Source organism: Zootermopsis nevadensis, unplaced genomic scaffold (genome assembly GCF_977971745.1).
Source record: "Zootermopsis nevadensis isolate Lab colony 2312 unplaced genomic scaffold, Znev_1.0 Znev_ptg000021l, whole genome shotgun sequence".
NCBI classification, from domain to species: Eukaryota; Metazoa; Arthropoda; class Insecta; order Blattodea; family Termopsidae; genus Zootermopsis; species Zootermopsis nevadensis.
This window is the reverse complement of record NW_028259153.1, coordinates 18768695-18787513: the sequence shown is the minus strand read 5'-3', so window position 1 is coordinate 18787513 and position 18819 is coordinate 18768695. Positions and strand designations below refer to the sequence as shown.

At 39.2% G+C, this 18819-nt stretch overlaps 1 protein-coding gene across 4 annotated transcripts in view; it reads right to left on the bottom strand.

Annotated features, from left to right (window-relative positions):
• The window catches only part of side-VII (sidestep VII transmembrane protein), a 615012-nt gene that overhangs the window by 556415 nt on the left and 39778 nt on the right, over positions 1–18819 (bottom strand). For 3 of the 4 annotated variants that reach the window (XM_087353125.1, XM_087353122.1, XM_087353127.1), the window contains exon 2: positions 18201–18258. The exons of the other annotated variant lie outside the window; for it this stretch is intronic. The gene's annotated coding sequence lies outside the window, so the exon portion shown is untranslated. The remainder of the gene's footprint in view (positions 1–18200; positions 18259–18819) is intronic. 4 annotated transcript variants of the gene reach the window in all.

The window sequence follows — 18819 nt, the reverse complement described above, 5'->3', positions numbered from 1 at the left end:
ACAGTGACCCACCCTTGTTTTATTGAAACATTAATCAGTGCACTATACGTTTCGGCCTATAGACCGTCTCACAGGTTATATTTATCTAATTTTAAGTGAACTTTTTAATATTGTTTTGTAAATATACAAGAAAGTATTAATTACATACGAAAACACACTTTTTTGTGTGGAATGAAGATTTCCATAGTAGTAGCCACTTTAGCACTTTAGGTGGAAGCAGTATGTGTCTCCGAAACGCTGGCATCGACCGATGAGTCTACAGGGATCAAAATCCCAGAAGGACATCACTGCCGCGGAAACTTCAAACCTCGTATTACGAGTACATACAAAAATTATGACGTAATAGTCGCAAGCCGCATACTTACAGACATTACTGATATTTCAATTCCATTGTATTTTTGTTCTTATATAACTGAGTTTCGAAAATGGATGTAAAACTACCGATTCAATCAATCACACAGAAAGGAGAACTTCACTGCGTTGAACACATAGGCTTTTAGATGTTCCGTATGAAATATAAAATGAAATATCAATAATAATTTTGAAATCGGAAGAGTCTCCACAGATGGCGTAACATTTTGTCTCTTTAATAAATATATATATATATATATAAAGAGAAAATGAAGTCTCAGAAACGCAGGTCTTACGTCTAGTGCAGGGCCGCCTTTATACAGCTACATTGGGCACATCTGTCTTCGTCAGGGAAACAGTCGGTTGGAACAGAATCACTCAGTACAAAAGACGCTCCCTGTACCACGAAGAAAGATCAGAGGCTCGCGATAAAAATTAAAAGATAAAAAAAACTTTTACAAATAAAAATAAAACGTGAATATTGCATTTTGTGCGTGCCTTTCTTTGGTGCGGAATGTAACAAAGGGAAGTTGAAGAAAGGATGTTGACAGTAGAGCAGAATGATACGGCTTATATACACAAAATAATGAAAGAAATAAGTAAGATTTAAAACACAATGTAAAACCAAAAAGTACTAACAGTTCTGATTGTAATTCAAAACTCCTTTGTCTCAGTTTACTACACTCTCAGCAATGTTTCGACTCCTAAAAGGCACGCCGTTGACCTGGAAGTTTGCATTCCTTTCCGTTTCGTAAACCTAGCACTACGTCAATAAATCCTGATTAGGCAAAGATTATAAGAACAGAGACCCCTTTAAACCCAGCCAGGCATCAACGTAATGTAAAATGCTCCTACGAATCGTACCACAAAAACGTAAAGGTGGACGGAGGTAAAATCCAGATCTTTGTTTATCTTGAGTTCTGTTCTCCGTAGATACCTGAGGATAGTTGGCTAGGTATCTCGTAGTTATAGAGAAAAACACGTTATGTCCTCGCAGGAATCTGAATCCCTGACTGAAATAAAACAGTTCGTACTGCGATACACCAGAGTGAAGCAAGGCCATGCTCTTTGAACTGTGGCCTTTCTCCTCTCTAATAACTTCCAACTCAACCTGACAGCCTGACACATCTCACAGTGACGTCACGAATGCACGAAACTTCGCGAATTATTCTTTCCCTTGCTGAAGACGTAATTTGTAATGCCGCCACTCGTTAATGAATATTTCAGAACTTCGAAAGGACGTATATAAAAAAAAGAACTAGAGAGATAGAATAATTTATAGAAGGGGAAAATTTTCACATTCAACTTTTATCGTTGTTCTATTCAATGAAGTAACTTCTTTCTTTCACCCAGATAAAATTACTCCCATTAAAACTATTTTATTATTTTTTATATTTTTATACGTTTCCTTTTTGTAAAAAGCTTTATTATGTACGAGTTTTCATTCAAACGGTTTCTTACCCTGTGCGTTCTAATTGTCATTTCGGGGCCAAACGATGGCAATTTCAAAACTGCTCTACCCTGAAGAAGGACAAAGAATGAGCTTATTGTATTTAAATTGTATCAAAATCTACCACAATATTTTAAACTTTCGCTCGATTTTCCTAACCATTTGTTAAGTGAAAGCCAAATATCTTAGAAACCCAGCCAAAACTTTAATTAAGTCGCATCTCAAATAACCAAAACATCCAAATCCTATCTTAACATGAATCATGACGTGAAAGTGAGTAAAGATAATGGTAAAGAGAGAATCGTCGCTTTCGATAAACTCTTTCATAAAGGAGGAATGGAGAATTCTATAAAAGTCAAGGTTTAATTTTGCGCCACGTGTCATCTAAGCAAAAGACCACGTAACTTCGTTTAATTTCTTACAAGTACAACTCACTTATTCAACACCAAAACTGTTTTACAAGTCGTACAGAAGGTTAGATACCCGGAAGACATGAAAATTTACATTTCCGAACCCAAAGTCACACTGCATTACACCTGACACGAAAATTAAACTTTCTATCATCCTTCCAGCGGCTCTATTAAAATGTGATTATTTATTCACAAAGTAAGAAGACAATGCTTTCCCACAAACTACTACTCCATAATGGTTATAAAACTCCTCGGCTATTAATTAACCAGACTTCAACTACCAACTAACTAACTAACTAACTAGATGGCTTACCGAACCCGAAGGTTCATCACCGAATTAACCAAAGCCCTCCACCGGACCCTGTCCTGGGCCAACAAAATCCAGTTTCCTTCAACTCCTATCTCCCATAGATCCCGCCTGAGATTATCCTCCCATCTACGTCTAGGTCTCCCCAGCGGTCTCTTCCCTTCAGGTTTCCCAACCAGTACCCGGTGCACACCTCTTGTCCCCTCCATGCGCGCTACATGTCCCGCCCATCTCACTCTTCTCGACTTAATCACCCTCACAATACTGGGGGAGGAGTACAGATTTTTAAGCTCATCATTGTGCAGTTTCCTCCACGCCCCATCGTCTTCCCTCTTAGGCCCAAATATCCTCCTCAACACCCGATTCTCAAACACCTGCAATCTGTGTTCCTCCCTCTGAGTGAGAGACCATGTTTCGCACCCATACAAAACAACAGGCAAGATTATTGTTTTGAATACTTTAATTTTCAGGTTCTTAGAAATCAGACGGGAAGACAAAATATTTTGGACTGAGAAGTAGCAAGCATTTCCGGAATTTAGTCTCCTCCTAACTTCCTCACAAGTATCATTTTGATTTGTTATTGTTGTTCCCAAATATTTGAACTTTGTAACCCTTTCAAAGGATTTATTAGCCTTCAACTACCTCTGATTTAAAACACTTTTACAAACACTGTGTCGCAAACTCTTCCCACGACAGCTTAAGATTACTGAGCTCGTCAGAACATCTGTTGATTGCTATTATACTGGATATTTCTCAGAGAAATAATCGATGTTTTATACAATAATCATACGAAACCCATGAATACACTCTGTGAACAAAATCCAGGGTTATTAAATGTTACAGTAGGCACATAGAAGGTGCCACGGTGAACTATGGATTCCGACGTGACGCACTGGGGTTTATCAACATATTCCATACACTAACAAGAGCAGTGTCTTTCAATGGATTCATTGAAATCCTTTGCAGCGATGGCTGCGTAAATACGAATATGAGAGCGCTCATAACTTTGCATGATAGCGAACGAATATTGGAGGGAAATTCTCCACATATGTTACATCCGTTCTTTTCTTTGAAATGTGTTCTTTTGTGTGTGTTTTGTAATGAGACCGCTGCCACGGTACTGGAATTTCCTTCTTCTCTCTCGGTAGTTTTATCTGATCCTGGACGAACCTCAGTAACATAAGAAGACGAAGACAAGCTTTGATCTTCGTCCCAAGATCGACCGGTAGAATCAGGCTGTAATTTGCAACGCTGCTCGCAGTAATTGCAAACACCATTTCCTCACAACTTGAAAGCGCTAACCGTGAACACACAAGGAGGTAGATAAGTAGGTAGATAAATAAGAGTTCTGGCAGTGAAGGAACTAGCGTAACAGACAGGTCTGACAATAGAAGGACATTGGTCGATATGTCCCGCATATCAGTAATGATACCACGACAAACGAAGCCTGAAAATACAGTCAACACAAAACAGAATATTATAGAAACCACACTGGCTGCTTTCCTGACACAAACAATAATGGAGATTTCTGTCTTCTGGTTTGTTGAGCTGTGTAGTCTGGCCGATGTTAACCAACGTTTCAGAGGTCATACTGCCTCCGTCATCAGGGCGATTCATCGGAGGCAGTATGACCTCTGAAACGTTGGTAAACATCGACCAGACTACACAGCGCAACAACCCAGAAGACAGAAATCTTCATATTTTTAATCGCCCTCATGACGGAGGCAGTATGACCTCCGAAACGTTGGTAAACATCGACCAGACTACACAGCGCAACAACCCAGAAGACAGAAATCTTCATATTTTTAATCGCCCTGATGACGGAGACAGTATGACCTCTAAAACGTTGGTTAACATCGACCAGACTACACAGCGCAACAACCCAGAAGACAGAAATCTTCATATTTTTAATCGCCCTGATGACGGAGGCAGTATGACCTCTGAAACGTTTGTAAACATCGACCAGACTACACAGCGCAACAACCCAGAAGACAGAAATCTTCATACTAAGAATCGCCCTGATGACGGAGGCAGTATGACCTCCGAAACGTTGGTAAACATCGACCAGACTACACAGCGCAACAACCCAGAAGACAGAAATCTTCATAATCACCGCTGTAAAAACCTCAAATCTTACACAAACAATAATGTTTCATCTGCATCGAATATTTCGGAAGCTCGCGTAGAATCCTGAGCGAACAGGTAACTTTTCAAGGACCTGTAAAAATGGCAGTGACAATCTACGGCAGCTAACATCAAAGGACAGGCACTAGCTTCTGTCTGAGCAGATTCAGCCTGCATCTCTTACGGTCCTCGGTCCCGGCTTTGGCACAAAGCGCTCCCGCATGTCAGTCGGCTGGGACTTGTCAACATGCAGTTAATTAGCGGTCTCCTTGAACCGCTGTGTGATGTGCTTGAGTAACGAAACGCCACCAAAATCGATTTGCTCACGTACATACAGACACACATGAGTTAGTACGGCTAAAATTCTCTCCATTTTAATACCGGTTTATATTCTGAAGCTTACACTTTAAAAAAAACCACTCTCCACGTATGTGAATCTTTCATTCACAGAGCCGTATTTATATCATTTTATGGAACGTCAGACAAAATGTCATGAACGAACTTTCACGTATAGACCTACAGTTCAAGCCATTTAACAAACGAAAATTAATTTGACCTTTTTTGAATGGCTGAGCAAATTCCCGGCTGGTAATTGCCTTCGTGGATATTTCTCGCCCAGTTCTGCAGAAAACGCACGAAGGTCTTCATGGTAAATGTCCGTTATAGTTGTTCGACTGCGCTCAATATCAAATTTCACGAAAATTAGGTCATCGGATCTCCGGATTGATGAAGGTAATTTAATAAACCATTGGTCTAGCAGTTAGAACGCTGGCCTTGTAATCCTGGGGTCTCGGTTTCGATTCCCGGCGGTGCCCGAATTTATAACTTGTGTTGGGCAAGGCCGTGGTCTAGGCAACACGGAGTTTTCCTCCGGGGGCTTCCCCGGTTTCTCCGTGGCATCCCAACAATTACTCCATTCACATACAGAATAAGGCAATGGCAAACCACTTCTGGATCATCTGCCAAGAACGTATATGAACAGGTCCCAGTCCGAGAAAAGGATGGAAGGATCCTGTTCATATGGACCTGTCGTCAGACAGAACACTAAAAAAAACAAAAAAACATAGGGATGGAGACGCACCTAATATAGTCAAATGCCCTGTTATAGCATCTATAAATATAGTATAAAACAATTAACTATTGTAATTAATGTTATTTACAAGAGTTTCGATGTGCAAATTATTACACAGCAGCATTTAAATTTTGCGGAGGATACAAGTTAGGTGCGACAAAACATAACGTAGCCAAGGCAGACATGTTTCCCAGTAATTTGCAAGGCTTGGCAGAACGCTGTCAGCACGGAAAGCGTCCTCCCGACAAGCTGTCTGCCGGCCTGATGCTTTCTCAGCTAACGAATCAGGATTCGCATCGCCAAACGGCATTTCTTTCTAGTGCCTTCTGGTAACCCAAACTTCACAGTCCGCTGTCAGTCAGCAGCTACGGAGAAGTCAGAGGAACGGAAGCATCGTGAATCACACAGGCGGATAGTACAACGCACATCCTCATCCGATCTTCGTATTACTAAAGTTCTACATTCTTAATTACGTCCTGTTTGTATCCACGATCTTTACTGGCCGATCGAAGCGAGGAATTCGGGTCTCTGTTATAACAAAGATAAACTGCAGTTTCACGACAAATCTAGCGAAACGAGTATCTCCACCCGAACGACAATACCTAAACCTGCATCCACCAGATGCAGACCGCATGACGGTGTGGAGTTGACTGATTACATTATTTGTATTATTATTGTGGTTGACAGCATTACAGGTGCCCTACTGATTAAAATCACTGAACTTAATAGTATACAGAGGACCTATTTTAAAATAATCATATGCACAAGACGAAATGACATCTACAGTATTTGGACTGAACCAATAAGAGAAATGTTAGGGAGATTTAGTAGATCTTTACTCGGGGTGGAGGACCGTAAAATTATTTTTGTAGAAAAGTACCAAATAAACATAGAAGGATACTTCTAGGCAAGTAGCAAAGAGAACTGGCTCTTCGCAGCGATGGTAAAGCCAGAGCACCGCCTCGGCTGTGCATACTTAATACAAAGAGGATTATAATACTGTAAAACTACATTGCTCGCTGAAGATATTCCAGGGGTGTCTAAAAAATACCCTTCATAGGTTACTGGCAGATATTTTGGTGTCCCTTCCTTCTGAGAATAAATCTCTACCATACATCAAGAAAATATCAAAATACTTCGTAACATTCCTTTGATTTTGCCCCGTGATATCATAATTACACAATCACAGCATAAACGATGCGATACGTTCATACAAAATCCGCACATGTATTTATAAAGCGCAAAATTTCATGTAGGATTTGAGGCTTTCACAGAAGTGAGTTTGGAGATGGCGACCTTCTGGGCTGTATGGCTCTGCTTCCATCGCCCTGATGACGGAGGCAGCAAGGATTCTAAAACGTCGGTAAACTTCTAACGGAGCCCTGCAACCCAGAAGGTAGCCATCTTCATACAAATAGCAATACTAGACTTTTAACAGCGGTGTAAATTTGCAAGTGGTCTTTTGGGTTATGTTACAGGGCTTCGTAACTTAGAAGGCCACAGTCGGGAGGTATAGACAGACAAGTCGCTCCCGAACATGAACTCAGTTTGTAGAGGTGAAGCTTGGTGCAGGTCACTCTCATACCACGTCACAGTAATCTGATTACGCTCTCCTAACAGCAAAGCACAGCGGCATGTGATTCTATCGCACTAACTGCATTACTGTAATGGCGCACGTCCATTGCATTTCAGCCAACACAATAATCCCCCTTAACCCTTGCTCATTCTAGCAGGAGACATACGGTGGCATCTGATAACAAAGCAGCAGCGACATTCCTTAAGATCGTAACACATGGACTGAGGCAAATCCGACAGTCCTATAAACAATTCGACAGATTCAATTATTTCTATCATCACACGATTTCTTGTTAGTACTGACACCTGATGATTCTCAAAGCTCTGTGACAAAGTTCGATTCATTACACAACAGTTACACTATGCATTATGCACTGCGTGCGATGTATTTCATTTAATTTATATAATTATATGTTAAAGGCAAAATATGAAAGATTTGTTTGACATGCTAGTAGTGGTAAGTATCAGGCGAGTCTAAGTAGTCAAAACAGGCAAATTAACAGACAAACTTCATCTTCTCTGTCACAGCTTACGTACATTTGTGAATGAAATTTGTTTCAAAATTACATTATTAAAGCTCAGTAGCTCGTCCGATAATATCGTCCTCGTATGCGGGCTACATATGTGTTAACCAGACTGTACACAGCAAGGAAAATAATTGAAAATACGTTCTGTCGGAGGAAATGAGGTTCGAGGATTAGCCCCTTGGAACCGCAAAGCGCACATCATTAAAATTGCAACATTAAAGTCCTCTCTCTCTCTCTCTCCCTGCCCCTTCACCGAATCTTCGTATCTTCAAACAGCCTCCCAGCAAACACGAGGTCCTCCCCTCTGCCTCCTCAGACTTGACTCTACACACCTCAGTGGTTCCTATACATACCACGAGCTGTAATTGTAATAACTCGGCAATTTGTCCTTAAAATATATTTATGGGTTTCGTTTGGTTCTCAGAGTAAACACGAGACGATAACTGAACTGAAATGTAACGATAATTCAATACTGAACTGTGTACTTTAATCTACTTTTATGCTAGTTGGCGAGGAATGCTGCAGACGATATTACGTGTGTCTAAATGATAACGAAACAATTTGACTCATGGAGCGGACAGCTGGGTGTCACAAAGTAATGTCATTAGCAGGAAAACGTTTCACTCGGACTGTTAACGGGGTAACGTTCATAACGATTCAGAAATAATGATACGGTCAACGTTGCCACATCTAATCAACTCGGAACACCACAATCATTTACCCTCTGATTGTGTAAAATTGCAATTAGGAGAATTTACTGAAAAAGATTCCAAATCCTGGAGCTATTTTGTATGTTAAACACCATCGTTTATCAAAATACAACGACGTCAATAGAATAAACAAACCAACAACTATTAACACTATAATGTACGCTACTGCCATACGCGTTTCGACCTCAAGAGGTCATCATCAGTGGCATCAGGGAAATTAATATATGTATTAATGTATTAATTTCCCTGATGCCACTGATGATGACCTCTTGAGGTCGAAACGCGTATGGCAATAGTGTCCATTATAGTGTTAATATTTGTTGGTTTGTTTACTCTATATTCTAATACACTACACGGTATGCAAAATTTTAACAACAACGTCAGTTTCTAAGAAGCAGGCGGACCGTAATTAAATATTATTTTATAAATAAATATGTTACCATAAAGAAAACATACGAAATTTCATCGTATTCTATTTTTAATATAACGTCATTCTAACTAACTTTGGCTGTGGGGAGGAAAAACCCAAAAATGCGGGTAATTTCATTTGCTCAATGCCACTAAGTTATGGAATCATGCAGAAATATATTTGCTTTTACATTTCACTGGGCTAAACTCCACAGTGTGTAAAGAATTCCTAATGATATATTACACCTTAGCTGAGAGTATTAGGCCCAGCCAACATCCGAACAAGTATCGAAAAATTTGTCGATTCAGGGCAGGTTCAGAAACTCACTTGTAAAGCTGATTGTGGCATGAAAGGCAATCAAGCTGTTTTGCCAACATCAGACAAGCATCACTTGAGCTGATGAGGACCCATCTGTTATGGCTCCTACAGAAGATTAATTGGAAATCGATATCAACTGGAAATACCGATGACTTAATCAAACATACAAGTATCTATTAGCCTAAACAATTGGCAATTGAGAGACATTCTGGTCCACTGTGATTTCAGTAGCATCTCATGACTCACTGAAGTAAGTTAAATTGCATTCTGTTACCTGGATAAATAAAATATCTACAGATATTAGTTTGGGATACTTGAAAACAGAAAACTGACGGGAATAACTGGACCTAAAGGGGGGGAGGACTAAGAGACTGGAGAAAACTGAATAATAACAAACTTCATAAATTGTAGCCTTCGCCAAACAGCCTACTGTTAGGATCATCATATAAGGAGAATGGTATGGATGAATTATTTACTTTGGACATGAAAGTCACACGTTTTTATAAGAACTGAATTTTTCGAACTGCCTAAGAATCTGAAATCCGCTATTGTTCACTCATCTTCGTAGCAATATTATGTCGACGTCAAATTAGATCGACTACTGTGGCATGCGAACGTCAGATTCTATTTGTCCACTAAGTGTAAACCTTACTAGCCGCGTAATAGTTATATTTCTTGTCATAATTCCAACATATCCTACTCTGCCTTAGCTGACAAACCTAAGGTTTACTCAATTCAGTAGATATGATTTATTTAATATCTCCGGCTTTAGCTAACGTTTATACATTAATTATTCTTACTGGTTTATGGAAGCCGAAGCCTCCAAGAGAAGACAGCAGTGCGTGTGCTTGTGTGTGTGTTTGTGTCTTAGCCCATCTATGTATCTATCTATCCATCCGTCCGTTCGTCCGTCCATCTATATGTGTACACTTCATCCAAGATTTATTCTCGTAACCTCCAGGGGATTTCCAGGAATCAACCTTAGCCAAGTGACGTCAACGTTGAGTCTCTGAGGAGACCGCAGAAGTACACACGATAAGTTCCAAAGGCTGAAACAGGGGGGAGGGGGGGATTTGTTTGGTTTACCCAATACATATCAGCTTTATTTCTCTAGAAAGAGCAAAGTTTTTAGACCACAGGAAAACATGGGAAGTCAAACTTATGGCATCATCATTTACAGACTGATATCTCCAGTTCTTACGGCTGTGAGTTTGAAGTTGACTACCTCCTCGAATGTTGCGCTGCGTAGTGTGGTTAAGTTCGTATACGTGTTTCAGAGGGGCTTACTGCCTCCACCATCAGAAAAATGTACTGGCAAGCCGATGACAAACGGAGTGTGTGCGAATTCTGGATGCATGCTCTCTGTCCACAAACAAATTAACAAATCGCTTCGTTTCACACGGTGACGCACTACGCCTTCGGTGACAGCGTATCTCGCATCGCCGGACATTAAAAAATATCATCGGTGGATTATCTCCGCAGTTACGCGCGTACTTAGGGCTGTAGGGGGGGGGGGGGTAAGAGGTAGGGCGATCAATAGAGCGCCAAGTATCTGAATCAACGTCACTTTTACGTGGCGAACGTTTCCCTTTTTAATACAAACGAGATTATGACGACCGAGTTATGTATAAATTACCATTACATCCGTTTTTAATGATATTTCACTGCACGACCAGTTCTCGGGTTATCTAACAAGGTTATTTTTATTTATTTAGTGTTCTGTCTGACGACAGGTCCATATGAACAGGATCCTTCCATCCTTTTCTCGGACTGGGACCTGTTCATATACGTTCTTGGCAGATGATCCAGAAGTGGTTTGCCATTGCCTTCTTCTGTGTGTGAATGGAGTAATTGTTGGGATGCCACGGAGAAACCGGGGAAGCCCCCGGAGGAAAACTCCGTATTGCCTAGACCACGGCCTTGCCCAACACAAGTTATAAATTCGAGCACCGCCGGGAATCGAACCCGAGACCCCAGGATTACAAGGCCAGCATTCTAACCGCTAGAAAGTTACAGGGCAGGAATTCAAAACCAGGATTTCCGAATGCGAAACGCAAGTACCAACCCCAAATCCACGACATTCAATATCGAACTCAGACCATGCTTGTTCTGATATTTCACCCGGAAACATCAAGCGAGTTTTATTAACATCTGTAAGGTAAAATCAGTCCGTATCTGTGGCAACTGTTTACAGTGTGTGTCTGTTAACATTAAACAGAGTACATGGGTGGTAATTTTTAACTCGTTTATTAACCAGAGCAAGATATCAGAGAGTGAATTCTAAAGTATCGACATGGGCAAAGCATGCAGCCTCGACCGCATACGGTCACAGAGACCCACGCACGCACCAGTTGGCATGAACCAACGCGATGTTGCGCCTGGATGAACAACTGGCCCGCAACGCGCCTTTAATCCTCTCACGCCATGTTTATTGTGACTAAATTTATTAAAAACTTATTAATCCGATGCTGAAGTTCTGTGTGGAATCCGGTGAGTCAGCGTGCTGATCAACAGCAACGCTTTGTTTGTCAACAGATTTCGTCATAGCCACAGTAAGAGACAAAACCGCAAAACATCTGCCGCTGTATCTGATGTGCACGACGCTTCTGAAATGTGCACTCTTTCCGATATGAAACGTGCAGCAGGCGGGGAGCACATGACCGTAACAAGGTTTATGTTCCCTAAATGTAAGTACATCCATCCCTATCTTTAGCTGCATCAGAGCAAAGCGTATCGAACCTCAAATCGGTTACCGACAATTCTGAATTAGCTTTGCGTGATTTTCCTCAGTATCTACAAGCGGGAACCAGGACAATGACTTCAAATAATCTACAACCACCTACTTCCAAACCCCTTATCATCTTTCCCTTTCATTCAATACTATACGACTTTTGCAGGAAAACCAGCGTCGTTAAATAATTATTAATCATTCTGCGAAATGCGTGGGTTTTATGTGCGTCAACTGTCCGACTCGACATGAACATGATGTCATCTGGTATTTCCTCCTCGACGTTTAGGGGAGTTACTTAGGTACCGAATCTAGTTCATTATTCATAGTCATCTAAATTTATTAAATATGTTAACTAACAAACACTTTGCGGCTAGAAGAGCTACTGGTGCTCATCAGGGCATTGAACGTCGGGTCTGGTAAAACACGACGTTTTTTTTTGTGTATTCGTGCGTAAATTGTTCAATATTTAGCACTGTCTGCGTTCATTACGGAGATCTATGAAAAACCTCGTCATACCTAAAACGGCCAAATTGATTAATGGAAATCCATTGGTGGCACCGAAGAATTCTATGCAGAGATACGGCTTTAGACAGTATGAGAGTATTTTGTTAGCAAATGTGAACACAGAGCTTGTTCTTTATGGAATAAGTTTCATAACTGTCGGTGGGATTAGAATCCCTGTGCAAACAATGCTTGGAAAGTTTTGATTGTGTATCCCCCAGAACCAGGGAAAACTTGCACACGACTTACTGGTGATCATTTTAAAAATAAGGGAAAGAGGAATAATCGGATAGCTAAGTTAGCTTCTTCCTTTGTGAGTATCTCTCTTTCTCTCTCTCTCTCTCTCTCTGCCTTTTAGTATGGAGAGGTCTATGATGTGCAGAGTGGAATTACTGAATGTTAATTAACACAGGAACCTGTCAAATTAAATTTCATGGCCAAAGATTTAGTAAAACTTCCAGGGCGACAGTCTCCGTCTCTGAACCTCTTTATGCAAACCAAACAATGCGGGCGGTGAACGTATTTTATTTATGTCAAAGTCATTCAGCAATATTACTTGTTTGTTTCAGCCAAGTTATGGAGAGTTTATACAGGTTTAAACTTACATACCCTCATGGTGAGAAAGATTCCATGCATAAACAACTAATATTTACTACAACTTAAAGTTGCAGGCATTCTTGATATTGGTGTAAGGATGTGAGTAACTGGCTACAAACTCCGGCCGATTTACTCCCTTGAAAAGACACTTACCAAAACGCCGAAAAAATTTCAACATCCGAAGGGGTTTATCCCCGAATACCAGAAGTTCTAGAGTCATTCATTCTGTTCTCCGAAAATTAGTTACATAACAAAAACGTTTTCGAACAATTAGTTAGTTAACCGCTCAATCAGTCATTTAGAAAATTATTCAACAAGTTATAAAACCGTAGAGGTAACTTTATAGACAGATAAGTTCAGTCGTTAAACTCTATGAGGATACTGATATGCGAAATTAGAACGGGAAAAATTATTGTTGATTTCAAGAACATTTTATCCGTCTATGATTTCAAATGATTTTTCGGGCATTCAAAGCACATTCAAATTATTCATTGTCAAGACTTTTCCCATCGTCTGTTCTTTAAAATCACGACGTTTCGGAGGCTGGTTCTGTCTCCATCTTCAGGTCCCCGACCCAACAGAGTAGGTACCTCTCACCTGAAGACGGAGATAGAACCAGCCTCCGAAACGTCGTGATTTTAAAGAACAGACGATGGGAAAAGTCCTGACAATGAATAATTTTAAGTGTAAACTACAGTCATCAAAACCCTTTAGAAATAAATTCAAAGCATATATTCTGAAGCCCGTTTTTCGGGCGTTCACATATTTAAAATAAGTATTCACGCACCTAAATTTGTAACTTCAGGAATAATGCGTACGGTTGCACGCAAAGCTTTTATCGCTGCAATTTTTCTGTGGTCCTGGCACGCAATTAGCATTACATTTTTGCGGAAATACAGCGAAGATTTACGACGATTTCATTTTCGGACACTGTGGCTCGCTTCATATTATTCATGCACTAATCATACAGGCTCTTTTCGTAGTTGAGGCATGTTTGTTCGGGGCTTAGAGTGGCATTTAACAATATTGATTAAATCGAATACTGCAGCGGAGTAATTATATATCGTAATCGCTCGGACATGCAGTAACATCATCCCTCTACCAAAACATAGTTGTACGTGATTATGTTTGAAGCAATCAATTTATAAAGCGTTTATTATCTCTGTCATTAAACAGCGTTTAAACAGACATTAGAGTTAAAATTACTACTTCTGTCTCTGTTACAAACTGGCGGAATTCATGACTCATATAGTTTAGTTCTTTGGGTGAAAAACCCGATATTACGCCGAGTACAAGCCACAGAAAAAGTGTTTTTGAAAGTAAAGTTCTGAGATGAACACTAGGACCAAGACAGGATTAAACGAAACACTGAGAGAACTGCACCATTCACCTAATAAGATTAGAGTATTTTAAATAAAAGACGAGGCATGGGCTACTCAAAGTGGAATACAACATTTTTGTTGGAATAGGTGAACAGACCCTGGGGACACAACCCAATTACAGCAGCCTAGATGCTCCCATAAAAGTAAGGAAAAAATTGATCGCTTCAATACGAAGACTCCATACCATTCAGTTAGTAAGTCAGTCAGTCCTATAAGTATTAATCTCCAAGGTCCGTGCCATAGCTCATGCGGTTAGTCGCCTGTTTTTTCAACACGGAGGCCCGGGTTCGCTCCAATTGCGGTAAACGTGAGACTTGCATTGGTCAAAGTAGCACTGTGACAGCTTTGTTTAGAAGTCCTTCGGTTTTGTCCTGTCAATATCATTCAACCACTGCTCCATATTCACCCATATATCATTTGGGGGATGAAAAATGCGTCCCTTAGCGACCCAGCTACGGTCTCACCCCATCTCAACAATAATGACTCTTCAAGCATTTTAAGGCTGCGATAGGCTAGTATAAGACTTAATTTGCAGACAAGGAACACCTGGTTCAGATCGTACTCAGCACTGTACTTTAAACGTAACAGCGCACACAAAACCTGAATAAACGCAGGAGACATAATCAGGAAAATAATAAATGATACGGCTACTCGTTTTGTGTAGACGCCCTGAAATAATCCAATCCCTCGCATAAAGAGACCTAAATACGGCTAAAGGATTTGTTGTTTCCAAATTAATTCCTCCTCGAATGATGTAAGAGGGTCTGATATGTGAAAAAACTAAATAATAAGAAACTTTTACGTTAATTTTTTTTAAAAAAATCTAAAATTTAGAAACATAAAATGAATTAATTAAATTTCATTTATCTGAATACCGTTTTTCTTCATTTCTCTGAAGATGAGATCCGGACCATCACTGAATTTCCCATGAGTTTTAAAAAGTGACCAAAAACGTCCGTTCAACTGTGCAAACGATTACACGAATCGCTGACAGCTTCATGCCAGTTTTTGTTGTTCTTCTTGTTTGTATGCGCTTCAAACTTCCAACAAAATACGACCGTAGTGTTACTTGACATCACAACCAAACTCCCCTTGACCATATTTCTACCCTGTGAACAACAAACTAGCACAAAACAGAATATTTCCATTCAGCTGTGTAAGGTCGGCTGGTCTGCCAAGCTGATTGCATTATTCTACACATACAGTAAACTGAGTGTGTATCTATCAGTATTCCGCACGGATACACCACACCAGCTGCAGATGGGACGGACATTTAAATGTACCCTGAAGCCAATAAAATTATTTACTATTAAGATAATTATAAACATGCTCACAAAAATATGAAGGGTTGAAATGTAGGCAATGAGAGAGTATATCAATTATTTATTTTAATCCGTCTGATCACAATATAATTTTTATTTTAAAAATTTCTTATAATTAAGATAATAAAATATCATTCATGTTCCATATCGATTGATCGATTTACATTTCGGAACATTTACACAACATGTTTCGGTTTTTATAAAACAATAACACCTTCGCCCAAAAATGGAAAAACAAACGTAATGAAACATCACCAAAAAACTACAGAAATCATAATTGAGTTTTAAGTTCTTAGATATATTTTACACCTGATGATGGTTTTATAAAAAACCGAAACATGTTGTGTAAATGTTCCGAAATGTAAATCGATCAATCGATATGGAACATCAATGATATTTTATTATCTTAATTATAAGAAATTTTTAAAATAAAAATTATATTGTGATCAGACGGATTAAAATAAATAATTGATATAATATTCACAATATGACGCAATTACACTATCTTATGAGAGAGTACATATATTTTTTGTGTGTCATTTGCTATTTGTTACTTCATTAACTTTCCTATTCATTTATCACCTCCAAAGATCACGTTCCCTCTTGAGAAACTGACAGGATTTCTCACCAATGCGCTGAATGACTCCTGGGGGTTAGCTCGTCTTCACACAAAACACTGAGACTTCGTTTAAAGATAACGGGATGCAATTTAATTAATATTTGCTAGGATACACGAATTACCTCGTAGTGCTGTACAAGTCTGAAATTTATTTGGAACGGAGGAAGATAAACGCCCGGGTACACCTTAACCCCTAACACGCTGTTGTGTGTTTTCTACAACACTCACTTTGTAATTTCAATAAGTTAAATGCCGCATGGGTGTATCAGGTCGTTAAGAAATACAGTTCTTGTCTGCAAGTAAGCGTGTACGGGTCGCTTCCACCCAGCCATTCCAAGGTAATTAGCAAGTGTAATATAATGAAGTGGAGTGTAATTAGGGGGTGGAAGGGGTAAGGGGTAGAAACGTTGTTAATGAAGAGGGGGCACAGGGGTGGGATACTATGTCATAGGAACGACATCTGTTTCTGAAGCTGAATTCCTAAACTTTGCACATTCTGTGCAAGTAATCAGTGAATAACTCCTTCCTTCATTGTGTTAAATGACCCTTGTTTAAAATAAAACACTTTTATGTTGGGTCAAACTGGGAATGAGAGGGATACTGAGATTAAATACACTTTTTATCAACTCTGGATGAAACATTCTTTGTTCTGCTTTTGTTAGTATCGTGCGGGAACTTTATACAATTTCTAACTTCAGTTTGGTTCAGGGTTTGCCAAGATTTTCGTGGTTATTATAAAAACCCTTGACGTCTGGTCAGATTTCTATATTAAGGTAACGGCCCGAAATTTGTAAATAGGAATCCGTCTCGTCCAAAATTTCCGGTTATCAGATTCAACTATCACAGTAGAAATGCCATTCATGAGATTACACCACAGGACAGAATAGTAGGCTAAATAAGTATTACATATGCACACTTGATGTTGTAATGGGCGTACGCATTTAACTAAATTAAGATATTATACATACACGGAATACGTTTCTTTATTTTGATGGTACACGAACTTGGTTTAAGATTAAAGGATCCTTTTGTCACTAGCAAGTTTCAAAATAAATCTATTTGGTCTACTTTGAGGTAAAGAGCAGGAATTTCGAAAATAAAAAAGGTATCAAATTATACGGTCCATTAAAACAAGGAAATTAAAATTAAGATATAATTTTAGAGATATTTAAAACTTCCACAGAATTATTGTTCTGTTATCGTAGAAAAGACAAACTTAATTATTACATACGCTGACATAGTGTGGTTAGTTTGGACAAGCCAAATATCTGACAGGCATTAATAACAGCTTTCTTAACCAGCTGTCGCTGGAAAAGAAAAAAATAATGATAACATTGACAACACATTAAAAGTAGCCGTATTTCCTGGTGTATCAAACAAGCCAACGAATAAGACGTATAGCCGTTTCAGAAACAGAAGTTAAGAAACATCTCCCTCCCAAATATTTTTCATTTTCTTATAAAGCGATGTATTATATATTATAACAAAACTGTTTGATTGTTAATTAAAGTATTTTTTTCTTCCTTATATATATTAAACACATTACAAACAAAATAAAATTATAAATACGACCAGGCACGTTTCAAGGCATTGTTCAAAACAGCAATGTACAATATATATGAATTGTAACTCGGAAGTCACTTCCAAGAAAAGAATGTTTCAACATTTAACTCATTTTCAACGTAACTACCCGACGTAGTACGACATGCTCGTTTTAGAGGCGAAGATGTGCTTCCTATACACCAGGAAGTAAGACATATAGATGGTTAGCTGCTCATTTGCGTTTTTGACTCACCCCAGAACACAGCTGAGTTCGGTAGAGCTGAGAAATCCATTCTGTCCTCACTTCTTACCTGTCAAAGAAAAGAATTTTAACTGAAAACAGCAAATGTCACTTTATTAAAATAAATTACACAGAGTGTCCCGTTAAGTTCTGGACCAAGGAAGAGCGATGCTATTTGTCAAAATACAGAAAAATACAAAGAGGGAAAAGTTGTTGCTCGTCATTTGTTTGCAGTCACGTGTGTTGAAATTTTTTACCTAGGACAAGCCGTTACATTCACAACAAAAAGTTCCGACCATTTTTCCACGAGTTTTTCAATTACTGCCTGCTTCCAATAAACTAGGTATTAACACCACGATAATCCGCTTGGTACACTTTAACTTAATCTACCAACAGCCCCAGCTTGATTTTCCTGCAAATTTCTGAGGTGGGAACAACAGTGCAAGATTTTTATTGAATTACTTGCCATTCTCAAATAAACTGACTAATAATTTTATTGAAAATTTATGATTTTTCACTCACAATACGTTTGTGAAACCACACCGAATAAAGTGAATATATAACACAATTCCTGGGCTATAATTAGCTTCAGACTCCATAGTTCTGTTGGGAGAAAATAACACAGCAGGTC